This window comes from Rhinoderma darwinii, chromosome 1 (assembly GCF_050947455.1).
Source record: "Rhinoderma darwinii isolate aRhiDar2 chromosome 1, aRhiDar2.hap1, whole genome shotgun sequence".
NCBI classification, from domain to species: Eukaryota; Metazoa; Chordata; class Amphibia; order Anura; family Rhinodermatidae; genus Rhinoderma; species Rhinoderma darwinii.
In genome coordinates, this window is record NC_134687.1 from 112,199,261 (window position 1) to 112,214,023 (window position 14,763).

At 43.1% G+C, this 14,763-nt stretch overlaps 1 protein-coding gene across 4 annotated transcripts in view; it reads right to left on the reverse strand.

Annotated features, from left to right (window-relative positions):
• Positions 1-14,763, reverse strand: part of NAF1 (nuclear assembly factor 1 ribonucleoprotein) — a 96,119-nt gene that overhangs the window by 45,106 nt on the left and 36,250 nt on the right. The gene's annotated exons all lie outside the window — the stretch shown is intronic.

Genomic DNA, 14,763 nt, shown 5'->3' on the forward strand with positions numbered 1-14,763 from the left:
AACTCGGCAAAATACCCCATGTGAACATAGCCTAAGAACTTTCACATAAAACACAAAGACAAACAACGCTCAAATATGTGGTTAACCACAGCCTGGCAAAAAAAACAAAGAAAAAAAAACACATTTCCAGCTACTGGATGATTAGATTTATCAGGATAAGCTTTCAGATTAGAGGCTAACAGGTAGTGCCATGGCATAAGAAGCTCTACATTATTATTTTCTATTTCTGTTGGATATTATGAACTCCGAGACGTTAGACCTTATAATGCTCAACTTCTGGCAGAAAACGTAAAAGGTCAAATTCTTATTTGCAGCAAGTACAGGAACATAAGTCTGGAGGATTTAGCAGGCTTACAGTTGTGCCAATGTTAGAAAATGTCATCTAAACTTCTATTGGCATATGGACGTAAATTCATGCAAGCCAAAATCTCTCAGCAAAACAATTAAAAACAAAGTCTAACTTATATAAGTCTACCAGCTACAGAAACAGCTTAAAATGTCCTGCCGTAGTCACAGTACTGCAGCCTGCTCGTACTGACCCATGACACTGGCGAAGTAAAACTATACAACATTAATACAAACTCCAAGATTTTCCCTAATTCTATAAGCATACATATCTTCATTACCGAAACTCCCAAAGGAAAAGGCCTTTTAGAATATATACATATATATGTTTATATAATTATTATCATTTTTCCCCCTATTCTCCATTCCTTTGCATGTACAATGGTGGCCACAAGGTATATTGGGAAATTTTATTTTCGGTCTACCTTCCGGGGGACCCCCTAAAAGTTGCAAATTGGCTAGAAAATGTGATTGCCAAAGTTTCAGCTCAACTTGATAACGTTAACCTGTGCCTCATTGAGGTTAAAGTTTAGAAAAACAGATTTTTTTTTTTGCCAAAAATCACAGTTGTTCCTCCTTAACCCCTTCCCGACATTTGCTGTATGGGTACGCCATGGAAAGCATTGACTTCCCGCATTTTGCCGTACCCATACGCCAAATGTTTGGCACCGGCTCAGAAGCTGAGCCAGTGCCATCATCGTCGGATCTCCGCTGTATCTTACAGCTGACATCCAACTAACGGCGGGAACCGAAATTAGCTTCGATCCCCGTCATTAACCCCTTAAGTGCAGCGCTCAAACGCGAGTGCTGCACTTAAGGTGTTTGCAACTCATCGGAACCCCGGCAATGAAATTGCCGGGGTTCCGGTGGCTGCAATGGCAACCGGAGGCCTAATACTGGCCTCCTGTTCTGCCTAGCACAAAAACCGGTCAAGATCCGCCCGGCGGCGGAGCCTGATCGGCTTCCGTAGCCGCCGGCAAGATGGCGCCGGGTCAGGAGCTGATCCGGCGTCATCAGCGGTGGAAGTCAGCTGTATGTTACAGCTGACATCCACCTGTAACGGCAGGTACCGGAGCTAGCAACAATCCCTGCCATTAACCCCTTCGATGCAGCGATCGAAAGAGATTCCCTGACAGGCAATCGGGACTGGCCACTGCTGCTATGGCAACAGGAGACACAATGGTCTCCTGCTCTGGCATTACGGAAGCCGATCAGGCCCCGTCGTGAATAACTGACAGATCTAATACATTGCACTACGTAGGTAGTGCAATATATTAGAAAAAAATAAATCTGACAGCTGGACCTTAAAGTCCCCTAGTGGGGCTCGAGAAAAAGTGTAAAAAAAATAAGTGAAAAAAATAAAAGTGAAAAAAATAAAAGTTTGAAAACAATAAAAGTTGCAAGTAATAAAGAGTAAAAGGGGGATTGCGTTTTATCAAGTCCTTTTATTATTGAAAAAAAAATAAACCATACGTATTTGGTATCGCCACGACCGTAATGACCTGAGGTATCAAAATATTATATTATTTATTTATTTTCAGGGCCTACTTACAATAATTTCTGCAAAAAACCTGTGGGGTCAAAACGCTCACTATACCCCTAGATAATTTCCTCAATGGGTGTCGTTTCCAAAATGGGGTCACTTGTGTGGGGTTTTCATTGGTTTGTCCCCTCAGGGGCTTTGTAAATGTGACATGGCCTCCGCAAACCATTCCTGCTAAATGTGAACTCCAAAAGCCAAATGGTGCTCCATCCCTTCTAAGCCCTGCCGTGTGTCCAAACAGCCGTTTATTACCACATGTGGGGTATTGTTTTACTCGGGAGAAATTTCTTTACAAATTTGGTGGTGCTTTTTCTCCTTTAGTCCTTGTAGAAATGCTCACTACACCTCTAGATAATTTCCTTGAGGTGTGTAGTTTCCCAAATGGGGTCACTTTTGGGGGATTTCCACTGTTTTGGCACCGCAAGAGCCCTTCAAACCTGACATGGTGCCTAAAATATATTGTAAGAAAAATAAGGCCCCAAAATCCACTAGGTGCTCCTTTGCTTCTGAGGCCGGTGCTTCAGTCCAGTAACACGCTAGGGCCACGTGTGGGATATTACCTAAAACTGCAGAACCTGGGCAATAAATATTGAGTTGCATTTCTCTGGTAAAACTTTGTGTTATAAAGAAAATTGGATTAAAAATTAATTTCTGCAAAAAAATATGAAATTTGTAAATTTCACCTCTACTTTGCTTTAATTCCTGTGAAAAGTCTAAAGGGTTACGAAATTTTCTAAATGCTGTTTTGAATACTTTGAGGGGTGAAGTTTTTAAAATGGGGTGACTTTTTGCAAGGCCCTCAAAGCCACTTCACAACTGAACTGACCCCTGTAAAAATAGCCTTTTGAAATTTTCTTGAAAACGTCAGAAATTGCTGTTAAAGTTCAAAGCCTTGTAACGTCCTAGAAAAATAAAAGGATGTTCAAAAAACGATGCCAATCTAATGTAGACATATGGGGGATGTTAATTAGGAACAATTTTGTGTGGTATAACTGCCTGTCTTACAAGCAGATACATTTAAATTGAGAAAAATGCTAATTTTTTGCAATTTTTCGCTAAATTTTGGGGATTTATACAATTAAATACTGAACATATCGAGCAAATTTTGCCAGAAACTTAAAGTCCAATGTGCCACGAGAAAACAATCTCAGAATCGCTTGGATAGATAAAAGCATTCCGGAGTTATTACCACATAAAGTGACACATGTCAGATTTGAAAAATGAGGCTCTGTCAGGAAGGTCAAAAGTGGCCAAAGAGGGAAGGGGTTAAACTCAAATCAGTATACAACAGAAACCTTTTAACCACACAAAACTGCAATGGAAAACCAGCAGCAACATGTCCCAAATATAAAGTCTCAGGAGAAAAGTGTCTATATTTTGCTAGAATAGAATGCACCTTAATATGGTAAATTGTCCACCTATTATAAAAACGTGCAAGCTAAAAGATGTCGATTGTTCGCTAGCAAATGAAATACACAAACCACGTTCACCCAAGTCCTACAGCAATGGCCTGCAACCTGTGGCTCTCCAGATGCCAGTATGCACGGAGTTGTATGCTCACAATAGCTGCAGAACAATCAGCGCACACCACACACTTGACAGCACGGCTGGGAATGAAACTTTCTTGCGCACAAAACGTAATTACATTTTAGGCAAAATTCACACGAACGTGTGCGTTTTGCGCGCATAGAAAACGCAGCGTTTTTCCTGCGTTGCAGTTCCGTGTGACATCAGTGTATGGTGCTGGACAGCGGTTTTTACGCGCGCATGTCAGCCGTATGTCATGCGTTTCACGTCAGCAAAATACACTGAAGGAGGTGGTCTTCTTGTTTTCATCATTTCTTGAGCAACTATTGCACGAATCACGCACAGCACCCATGTGCGTCCGTGTGCTGTCCGTGATTTTCACGCACCCATGGGTGCGTGATGCGCAAAAAACACACAAATATAGGACATGCAGTGAGCTTCACGCAGCGGACACACGCTGCATGAAAATAGCAATTAGACCTACCGGTAATTGTATTTCCAGGAATCCATCATTACAGCACTACAGGAGGTTTCCCTCTTGACCTCTGTAGGGACAGGAAGACAGAGAGGTTAAAAGGCCCCTCCCACCACCCACTTGCCAGTGTTTTTCAATTACTACACCAGGATGGATGCAACCCTATTTTATTTCTAGGGATAATAACTGACATGTTAAATGCACAAATCAGAATTCAATAAGGGAGGGATGTAATGGTGCTGTCATGATGGATTCCTGGAAATACAATTACCGGTAGGTCTAATTGCTATTTTCCAGTACATCCCTCATGACAGCACCACAGGAGCAATACCAGATTATAATGCTCAGGGCGGGACTATGGATTGAAGGACTTTCCGCCCAAAACTTAAATCCGTATCGGACAGCACATCGAGTCTATAATGTTTGTAAAACGTATGATGGCTTGACCAAGTGGCAGCTCTGCAGATTTGGTCCATAGAGGCTTCTCTTCTTTCTGCCCAGGATGCCGAGACTGCCCTTGTTGAATGGGCTCTGATGCCTTGTGGGGCACATAGTCCTTGGGACTTGTAGGCTTCTTGTATTGTGGTTTTTACCCATCTCGCTAGACAGCCTTTTGAGGCTTTCTTTCCTCTATTCTTTCCCCCGAATAGGACAAATAGATTTTTATCTCGTCTCCAGGAGGAGGTTCTATCCAGATACTGAAGAATTATTCGCCTGACATCCAGGCAATGGAATTTTTCTTCTTGTTGGTCTTTTGGATCTGGATAAAAGGAAGGTAGAATTATTTCTTGTTCTCTATGGAAAGCGGTAGATACCTTCGGAATAAATGAGGGATCCAGCTTTAGGATGATCTTATCCTCTTGTACTTTTAGGTACGGTACTATGATTGACAGAGATTGGATTTCTCCAATCCTTCTTGCTGAAGTAATAGCGACTAAGAATGCAGCTTTTAGAGTTAAAAAATGCATACTAATTTCGTCGAGCGGCTCAAAGGGGGGCTCACAAAGAGTCGTTAACACCACATTCAAATCCCAGGTAGGAACTGATTTCTTTAGGGAAGGTTTCAGTTTAGAGACCGCTTGGGTGAATCTTCTGATCCACCGATGTTCAGCCAGAGGAGTGTTAAAAAAAATTACCTAAGGCTGAAATCTGTACTTTTAAGGTACTAGGGCTAAGCCCTTTCTTGAATCCCGATTGTAAAAAATCTAGGATTTTTGCAATGTTGGGAGAAAAGGGATCTGGTCCTGGGATTCCATGCCAGGAACAGAATTTCTTCCAAATCTTTTGATAGATTTTTGAGGTAACTTCTTTATGACTTGATAAGATAGTTGAAATTACCTCGTCTGACAGACCGTGGTTCCTCAAGATCTGCCTTTCAGGATCCAGGCTGACAATTTCAGAGTCTCTATTCCCTGGAAGAATAAGGGACCCTGGGAGAGAAGATTCTCCTTGACTGGGAGCATGATAGGATCTTCCAACGCTAGGTATTGTACGATTGGAAACCAACTTCTTTTCGGCCAATAGGGAAGAATAATGATGAGCTGTCAAATCTTCCTGGATTTTTCTTAACACCATTGGTATTAGAGGAAACGGAGGAAAGGCATAGGCCAGATCCATGTCCCAGGGTTGGGACAATGCATCTACTCCCAATGGGTTGTCTCTGAGATTCAGGGAGAAGAATGGCTCTACTTGAGTGTTTTTCCTCGTGGCAAACAGGTCTATTTGTGGATAACCCCAATTTCGGGTTAGGGACCGAAAGACTTCCTTGTTTAGGGACCATTCTCCTGGGTCTACTTTTTCCCGACTCAGGAAATCTGCTGATAGGTTCTCTGAGCCTTTTAGGTGGACTGCCGTGACTGAAAGGACGTTTTCTTCTGCCCAACTGAAAATTTGTGCAGAGAGGGCCTGAAGAAAAGTGTGTCTTGTTCCCCCTTGATGGCGAAGAAATGACACTGCTGTCGTGTTGTCCGATAAAATTCTTATATGCTTCCCTTTTATGGTGGGTGAAGCTCTTATAAGTGTCTCCCATACAGCTCTTCGTTCTTTGAAGTTTGAGGACATCATCTTCATTTGACCAGTCCATGTGCCCTGAAAGTGTTGGTCTTGGATTACTGACCCCCAGCCGTGTTTGCTGGCATCTGTGGTAATCACTACATAAGGAGAAGTTCTCCAGGGGACTCCCTTGTCTATGTTGTTTGTGCAGAGCCACCACAGGAGGGATGATTTCACAGTCTCGGAAATTTGAAATTTTTAAATTCAGGGAGTTTTGTTTTCGATCCCACCGGGACAAGATCAGATTCTGTAAGGGTCTGGAGTGAAATTGGCTCCATGGAATAGATTGTTTGCAAGACGTCATCATTCCCAACATCCGCATACATTCCCTTATGGAACAGGTGTCTTTCCCCCAAAATTTTCTTACTTCTGCCAGTAGGAGTATTTGTTTCTCTCTTGGGAGGAAGGAATGTTGAAGGGAGGAGTCCAGCAGTACTCCTAAGAAGACCTTCTGTTTCTGGGGAGGAAGACTCGACTTCTGAAAGTTGATTATCCATCCCAATTCTTGTAGTAGGGAAAGAACCTGTGACCGATGACTGACTAAGATAGCCAGAGTATCTGCTGTCAACAAGAAGTCGTCTAGATATGGGATAATTACTATACCTTGACTTCTTATGAATGCCATGATCTCTGCCATAATTTTTGTAAAAATTCTGGGGGCGGAGGAAAGGCCGAAGGAGAGGCAGACAAACTGGAAGTGGAGAATGGAAGGACCGTCCTGAATTGCGAATCTGAGGAATCTCTGGTAAGCGGGGTGGATAGGGACGTGATAGTACGCATCCTTTAAATCGATCGTACACATTGATGCCTCTTCCCTTATTAGAGGAGTAGTCGATCTGATAGACTCCATCTTGAATTTCCGATAATTCACCCATTTGTTTAGGACCTTCAGGTTGATTATTGTCCTGTAGGAACCGTTTGGTTTTTTGACCAAGAAGATTTTCGAATAGTGGCCCTTGCATATCTCGTCGTGGGGAACTGGGGAAATGGCTCTCAATCTGAGTAGTTTCTGGACGTCCTGGATAAGTATCTGATGAAAATCTTTCGCTTGGTACTGGGTTATTAGGAATTTCTCTGGAGGAATGGAGGAAAATTATATTTTGTATCCTTCTATTATCTTTAGAACCCAGGGGTTCTGGGTTATTCTCGACCATTCGGGATAAAATTGTAGGAGTTTTCCCCCTACGCTCTTGGCGTCATTGCTTTGAGGGCTGGAATTAATTATTTGGGTTAAGGAGATATCCTCGACCCCTTTTTCCTTTGGGGTAACTCCAGCGTCCGGACTTCCCTTTACCGCTGTAGTTCTGTGAAGTAGGATCCCTCTGTTGGCGAAATCTTCCAAATTGAGGGTTTTTTTTTGGTTTCTCTTCAGGAAACCCCTTTTTTCTATCTGTTGCACTCTCCAGTATGTTATCAAGGAGAGGACCGAACATCAGAGACCCTGTAAATGGGATAGAACACAACTTGTTTTTGGACTTAGTATCTCCTGACCACATTTTGAGCCATAATGCTCTTCTAGCGGAATTTGAGAGAGCCCCATTCCTGGCAGCAAATCTAATAGATTCCGCTGAAGCGTCTACTAAGAATCCGGTTGCTATTTTTAGTAAAGGTAGAGATTCTAGTAGCTCTTGTCGTGATGTCTTCATCATCAAATGGGTTTCTAGCTGGTTTAGCCATATGAACATTGCTCTTGCTACTGATGTGGCCGCGATATTAGTTGAGATCAAGGCAGAGGAAGATTCCCACGCTATTTTCAGTAATCCGTCTGCCTTTCGGTCCATGGCGTCCCTCAACTGAGAGGAATCTTCAAATGGGATTGCGTTTTTTTTAGCAACCATGGCGACTGGGACATCTACTTTTGGGATTTCATCCCAAGGCTTAGTGTCCTCTGGATCAAAGAGAAGTCTGTTCTTAAAATCTCTTGAAATGAAGAGCCTTTTTTCTGAATCTTCCCATTCAGTTGTCACCATTCTTTTAAGATTTTCGTTTACCGGAAAAACCCTTATTTTCTTTTCCGTTAGACCTCCAAACATCTCATCCTGGATGGTATGTGGTTGGTCTTCTTCGGGAATATCCATAGTTTCCCGTATTGCTTGAATTAAGGTATCCGACATCTCGGAAGAGAAGAAATTTTTTTTTCTCTTGAGTGGAAGAAGTTGAAGGTAAGAGTTCCTCTCTTTCTTCTAACTCATCTTCCGATAGGTAATGGCATTCCTGTTCAGAGTCCGACCCCTGAGAATGAGGCCAATATTTTTGATCCACTTCAATCCGTGGTCTTTTTGCCCGGGAGTGTGAGGGAGTTTCTTGCGGAGGGGCGAGGGAGGCTGACTGGCCCACTTCCTCACGAATCATAGTCCTAAGTTCGGACATGAACGTTGGTTGTTCCTCCTTTAGTATTTTGGCAATACAATCCTGACACAATTGTTTTTTATGGGACTCTGGCAATTTTTTTGCACAAGTCGCACATTTTTTAAACTTCTTTTTATCAGTTTGTCTCGGAGAGAAATCTTTTTCCTAGAGAAAACAGAAGGTAGGTAAAGTATGGCGTACATACATAAGGGGTCATACCCTTCCCCCAAGGGTGAGACTCACGTGACCCTGGGACATATCTGGAGTTCCATCAGGACGAGGAAGTTCCATATCGCGACAGGTAACAGGCAATGCAATATGCAATCCACAAAAAATAAATCCAAGTTAGAGTTATCAGCTCTAACTACATACCTGTGCGTGTCCCTTTAAATGCGGGCGTTTTGAATTTCCCGCCTTCCAAGATGGCCGCGGACCGGAAGTAGCCCGACGTCATTTCCGGTCGGCTATTCGTCCAGCGTGTACCTGGAGTGCAGCCGCCATAGCCGGCGCGAAGGCTTGCTATGCGGTGCAGCGAGGATCCCTGCCGGTGCGTCCATGCCTATGGAGCTGCCGGTCCCCGCCTGGTCCGCGGTCCGGCCGAAGCCTGCTTGGGAACCCAGCCCCCACACACTACCAGAACCCTGCCTAGGATTCCTCCGGTAGGTGTCTTAGGGAGGGAGCTAAGGGACCCGTCGTATGAGGGGTGTTAGCCTGGGCTTTAGGGGGAAGAGAAGGGGGAGTGCACGGACCCCCCGATCTTGCCCCCTGCCCGAGTTTCTTTCACTATTACAGGAGCGACGCTCTCTGCTCCTGACCCTTGTGGGGACAGGAAGAACACTGGCAAGTGGGTGGTGGGAGGGGCCTTTTAACCTCTCTGTCTTCCTGTCCCTACAGAGGTCAAGAGGGCAACCTCCTGTAGTGCTGTCATGAGGGATGTACTGGAAAACACAATGTCTGAATGGCCCCATTGACTTGCACAGGTCCGTGTGACGTGCATTGTTTTAACGTGGGTAACAGGAACGTGAAATACGCTCGTTTAAATAAGGCCTAAGTGTGCTAAAGCAACAAGGGGGGTAAATTAACAGAAATCGACGCCAGGGTAAAAAACGTCAAACAATTCAGGACTTAAGCATAAGCGGTTCTGTCCCCTGAACTATCCCTGCACAACTGTTCTGCAGCATGTAAAAAAACAAAAAATTAAAATAAAAAAACATTTATTTTAATTCCGCACTAATTTGTATACATCATACTGAAAGACAAATTATATACCCAATATATGTCACTATTGCCTACAGAGAACTTCCCTACTTTTCCATCCAATCTCGTCTCTATATTATTATTGAAGTCACCAATAATCAGTAATATTGCTTCTTCCTCATCAACCAGGAAACCTAGAAGTTTGTATAATACCTCCGAATTAAAGGGAGGAGGTATATAAACTGCCACTATCACCCATCTCTTATTTTCTAGTGAACCGAACAGAAAAACACATCTACCTTCCCTATCAACCAAGGCGGACATAACCTGAAAGGGAATTTTTTTATAAAAAAGTAGAAACACCTCCAGCATATCTACTATAGCATGAATGATAATTCAACCCCACCCATCCTTTCGCTCTACAATGTATTGTTTCCGGTGTTAAGTGGGTCTCTTGGAGGCAGACCACTGCTGGCCGCTAAAATTAAAAGATTGACAGTATTCAGGCCGATTCAAAATCATCAGCTAATCCCCTAACATTCCAGGAGAAAAATGTAAACTCATACATATCGGTCATTAGGACTCAAAATTTCCAGGGAGGGACAGCGGAAAGAAAATCTGTATTTAAACAGATTCTACCTAGGCATACCCTATTGGGTACCAATCCCAGTCCTCCTAGCAATCCCATCCCTTTTTTACTATTACCCCATCAGTCATTACATTTGTGTTCCATCCATTTTGAGGCATCCCTCGGGTTTTCAAAGAAAAACGAGGAACTTCATAAATAACACGTAATTTAGCAGGATCAACCAAAGAATAAAACTTATGCCTTTAGCGCTCAATCTTTTCTTCACCTCTATAAAGCCTGACCTCTGTTTTTCTATGTCAGCAGCAGAATATGGGAAGATTATCACCTTAGCCCCATTATAGATTATCCTTCTTTCTTACTTTTTGCATTATAATCTCTTTATCCTTAGCAGATAGAAGTTTTACCAGTAGTGTCCCTGGTTTCCTGGGATTAAAGGGGACTCGATGGGCTCATTCCACCTGGAACATATCTGACAGGTGTTCTTCCCTCACTACCTCTAAACCATTCTGTAACAAACCTCACAGTATCCTCCCCCTCCACTTTTTCAGGCAATCCGACTATTCGCAGAATACTCCTCCTTGATTTGTTTTCCAGATCAAGTACTTTATCCAACAATTTTTCATTCAAAAGCTGGGTCTCTTAAATCTTTTCAGAGTTCCTGGGAGGTTTCTTTAATAACCACAGTATCACTGTGCTTGTGTTGGCCAGCAAACTCGCCTGACCTAAACACCATAGAGAATCTATGGGGTGTTGTCAAGAGGAAGATGAGACCAGACCCAACAATGCAGACGAGCTGAAGGCAGCTATCAAAGCAACCTGGGCTTCCATAACACCTCAGCAGTGCCACAGGCTGATCGCCTCCATGCCACGCCACATTGATGCAGACCAAGTATTGAGGGAATATACTGTATATACTTTTCAGTAGGCCAACATTTCGGTATTAAAAATCATTTTTGAAATTGGGCTTCTAGAATATTCAAATTTTCTGAGACACTAAATTTTGGGTTTCTATTAATGGTTAGCCATAATCATCAATATTAAAAGAAAAAAATGCTGGAAATAGATCACTCTGTGTGTAATGAATCTATATAATATATGAGTTTCACTTATTGAATTACTGAAATTAATTAACCTTTTGATATTATAATTCATTTAGGACTAAAATATATACATATACACACATATGTATAGATTTTTTTATGTTTTACTACGTTTGCACAATAAGAAACCTTTTAAACAAAAATAAATTTTTGCATAACCGTATTCTAAGAGTCGTAACTATTATTTTTCCGTTGATATTGCCATATGAGGGCTTGTTTTTTGCGGGACAAGGTGTAGTTTTCATCGCTACTTTTTGAGGTGCATGGGACTTTATTAACTTTTATTATATTTTTTTGGTAGGGGGAATGGAGGAAAAATAAAAAAGCGATTTTGCCGGTTTGAGTTTTTGTTTTTACGGCATTCACTATACAGTTGAATAATTATGTTAACTTTATTCTGTGTGTCGTTACGATCGCAGCGATACCATATATGTGTACTTTTCATGTTTTTTTACACTAAAAATAAACGAAAACTATATTTTCCATAAATTTATTTACTGTGAACACTTTTTTTTTTCAAAAACTTTGACTTTTTTTTTGTTTTTTTAAGTCCCAATAGGGACTTAAAAATAGGCATACAGCCAGGGCAGGCTTGGGGGTCTTTGTTAGAATCCTCGCTGCCATGGTAACCGGTCGGCGATCACTTTTGCGGGCCGCCATTGGGTGACAGAGGTAGCTCCCTCCCACTGTCAAAATACTTAAATGACATGGTCGCTACTGGGTTAAACGGCTGAGATTGAAGGTTTCTTTACTCTCAGCTGTTGCAGCGGGAGCCCAGCTGCATACCCAGACATGCATGTATGTGGAAATGCGGGAAGGGGTTAATGTGTTTAAGGAACTTTCAACGTTGACACATACATAGATCCATCCTCAAGTTGTGGAGAGAAATTAAAGAATTTACTTGCCAGCGTTCAACATGTCAGGGATCATAGCTCGCGCTTCCACAAACAATCGTTCGTCCTGCAGTGTTTCCACCTGAAAAACGTATTCAGCAGGGCTGTGTGTGTAAACACTCAGAGCTGACTAACCTTTAGGCCGGATTCACACGAGCGTGTGCGCGCGCAAAAAACGCGGCGTTTTGCGTGTGCAAAAGGCACTTGACAGCTGCGTGTCAGCCCCATATGATGCGCGGCTGCATGCTTTTCGTGCAGCCGCCATCTTTATGACACTCCGTTTGGATGTTTATAAACAGAAAACCACGTGGTGCTTTTCTGTTTTCATTCATCCTTTTCACAGATGTTGCGCGAATCACGCTCGTCACACGGAAGTGCTTCCATGTGGCATGCGTGATTTTCACGCACCCATTGACTTCAATAGGTGCGTGATGTGCAAAATACGCCCAAAGAACGGACTCACGCAGCGTAAAAATCACGCACCTGTCTGCACGGCCCCATATACTAATATAGGTCCGTGCGACGCGCGTGAAAATCACACGCGTTGCACGGACAAATATCCCGTTTGTCTGAATAAACCCTTAGAGAGTAGCTCTGTATCGTCTGGCATAGGCGAGCAAACAGGGAGGAGGAGGAGGCGGGAGACAAGACGAAGCATTAAAACATCTGAAGCCGCAGGGGCACAAGGCTCACTGGGGGGTCTACACCCAGCACAGATCAACGCCGACATCCTCCACCACAAAACCCATGACCTCCACGTCCCCTGCAAACACTCTGGCATGCTGGGGTGATACCAGTTGAGCGTGACATCACACACTCACATGCTTCCTCCCTGTGTACTCCAATCAGCCGGTTTACACGCCCTGTAAACAGGGAGATGTGCTGCCGACATGATGGAAATGTATGGGGATGAACGATCATAGGAGCCATTGCTCGTCCCCCATACATAACGATCATAGATTCTTGTTAAAGGAGCAAAAGAAGGCTGATTGACGAGCCGTCTCGTATCAGCACTTGTTTTCATGGCTCTTGTCGGGCCGTGTAAAAGGACCCTAGAGAAATGCATTAGTTAAGGGGTTTCTGTGGTTTTTCTTTTTATAAATCTTGTATGTGCATAAAATGTATATGATACACTCACGTTACTGTTCTTGGCTGTTCTACCACCGATGGCTTTCAGGGCCCCCTGATGCTTCTTTATTTATAACCTGGAGTCACGTTTGTGGTCTATAACAATGTCACATCACACTGTGATAATGTGGGATTGTTATGGACAATACTCAACGGCACTAGGTTATAAAAAAAATACCATCAGGGGACCCAGAAAACCATCAGTGGTAAAGCAGCCAAGAATCAGCAACGTGAGTGTAGGTTTTCATGTTCTGCTAATATGAGCGTTAAAAAAAACAAAAAAAACCTGCCATCTCAGCATGAAAACATCACCACCAGTCTTTTGATGACGGCTGTATTTAAAGCCCAGTTACCTCTGCTGCCTTTTATACAGCAGGTGAGGATAAACAGGTTAAGGAGGGAGCGATACTTATGGGCCAGTGCAGTGTGCTTGCCTCCAGGGTAACATTTGCCAGACAGCCCCTGAGCTAAAGCATGATTCCAAGCGTATTCATGAGCTAAACTCAATCTCCGCCCTACTAGAGCGGACATGAAACGCGTGGACCTGCTCTGCTACACCATGCTGGAATCTCGCACAAGCGGTCGTTTTCCTAGCTCTGCAGCGAGAGCCGGTCTTGCAGGGGCACATTCAGTGTGGAATTACAGCATCAAACTCCATCTGCTGCATTATTTTACTGCAGAGCCAGTAAAAAAAACAAAAAAAAAAACTGCAGCTTGTAGTGAGTATGTGTGAAATTTCATCATCGTGCGAGGGAGGATAGGAGATGGTCATCTCTAGGTGGGCGGAGATAAGAGTTTATCTTATGCATTTTGACTCCTAAAATGCTCATTTTATTATCAGGTAGGAAAACTATCACATTTCCAAAGTAAGTACACAAGTCTCATCGGGGCGAAGATCGATTTATTAATGTAGGCAGTTTTAAATTGTGAAATATGGAAACAGATCCTTCTTAAAGTGTACCTAAACGTTCGACAAACTTCTGACATCATAGTGACATGTCAGAAGTTTGGATTGGTGGGGGTCCGAGCACGGAGACCCCCACCAAAATCGCTAGAACGAAGCAGCTGAAGCCCTCGTGTGAGCACTTGGCTGCTTCGTTTCTGTTCGGCTTTTTCCGGAAAGCCGATGTATTGGAGTACGGGCTCATAGACTTTGTATGGAGTCCGTACACCGATATATTTATTTCCGGAAAAAGCCGAACAGACACAAAGCACTTGAGCGCTCAGACGAGCACTTCAGCTGCTTCGTTCTAGCGATTAGTGGGGGTCTCAGTGCTCGGACCCCCACCAATCAAAACTTCTGACGTGTCTCTGACATTTCAGAAGTTTCCCGAACGTTTAGATACACTTTAAGGCTACTTAACCCCTTCAGGACGGAGCCTGTTTTGGCCTTCAGGACGAAGACGATTTTTCAACTGACATGTGTCACTTTATGTGGTAATAACTCTGGAATGCTTTTACCTAGCCAAGTGATTGAGATTGTTTTCTCGTGACATATTGTACTTTATGTTAGTGCAAAAATTTGGTCGATAAATTCAGTATTTGTAAAAAAAACAACACCAAGA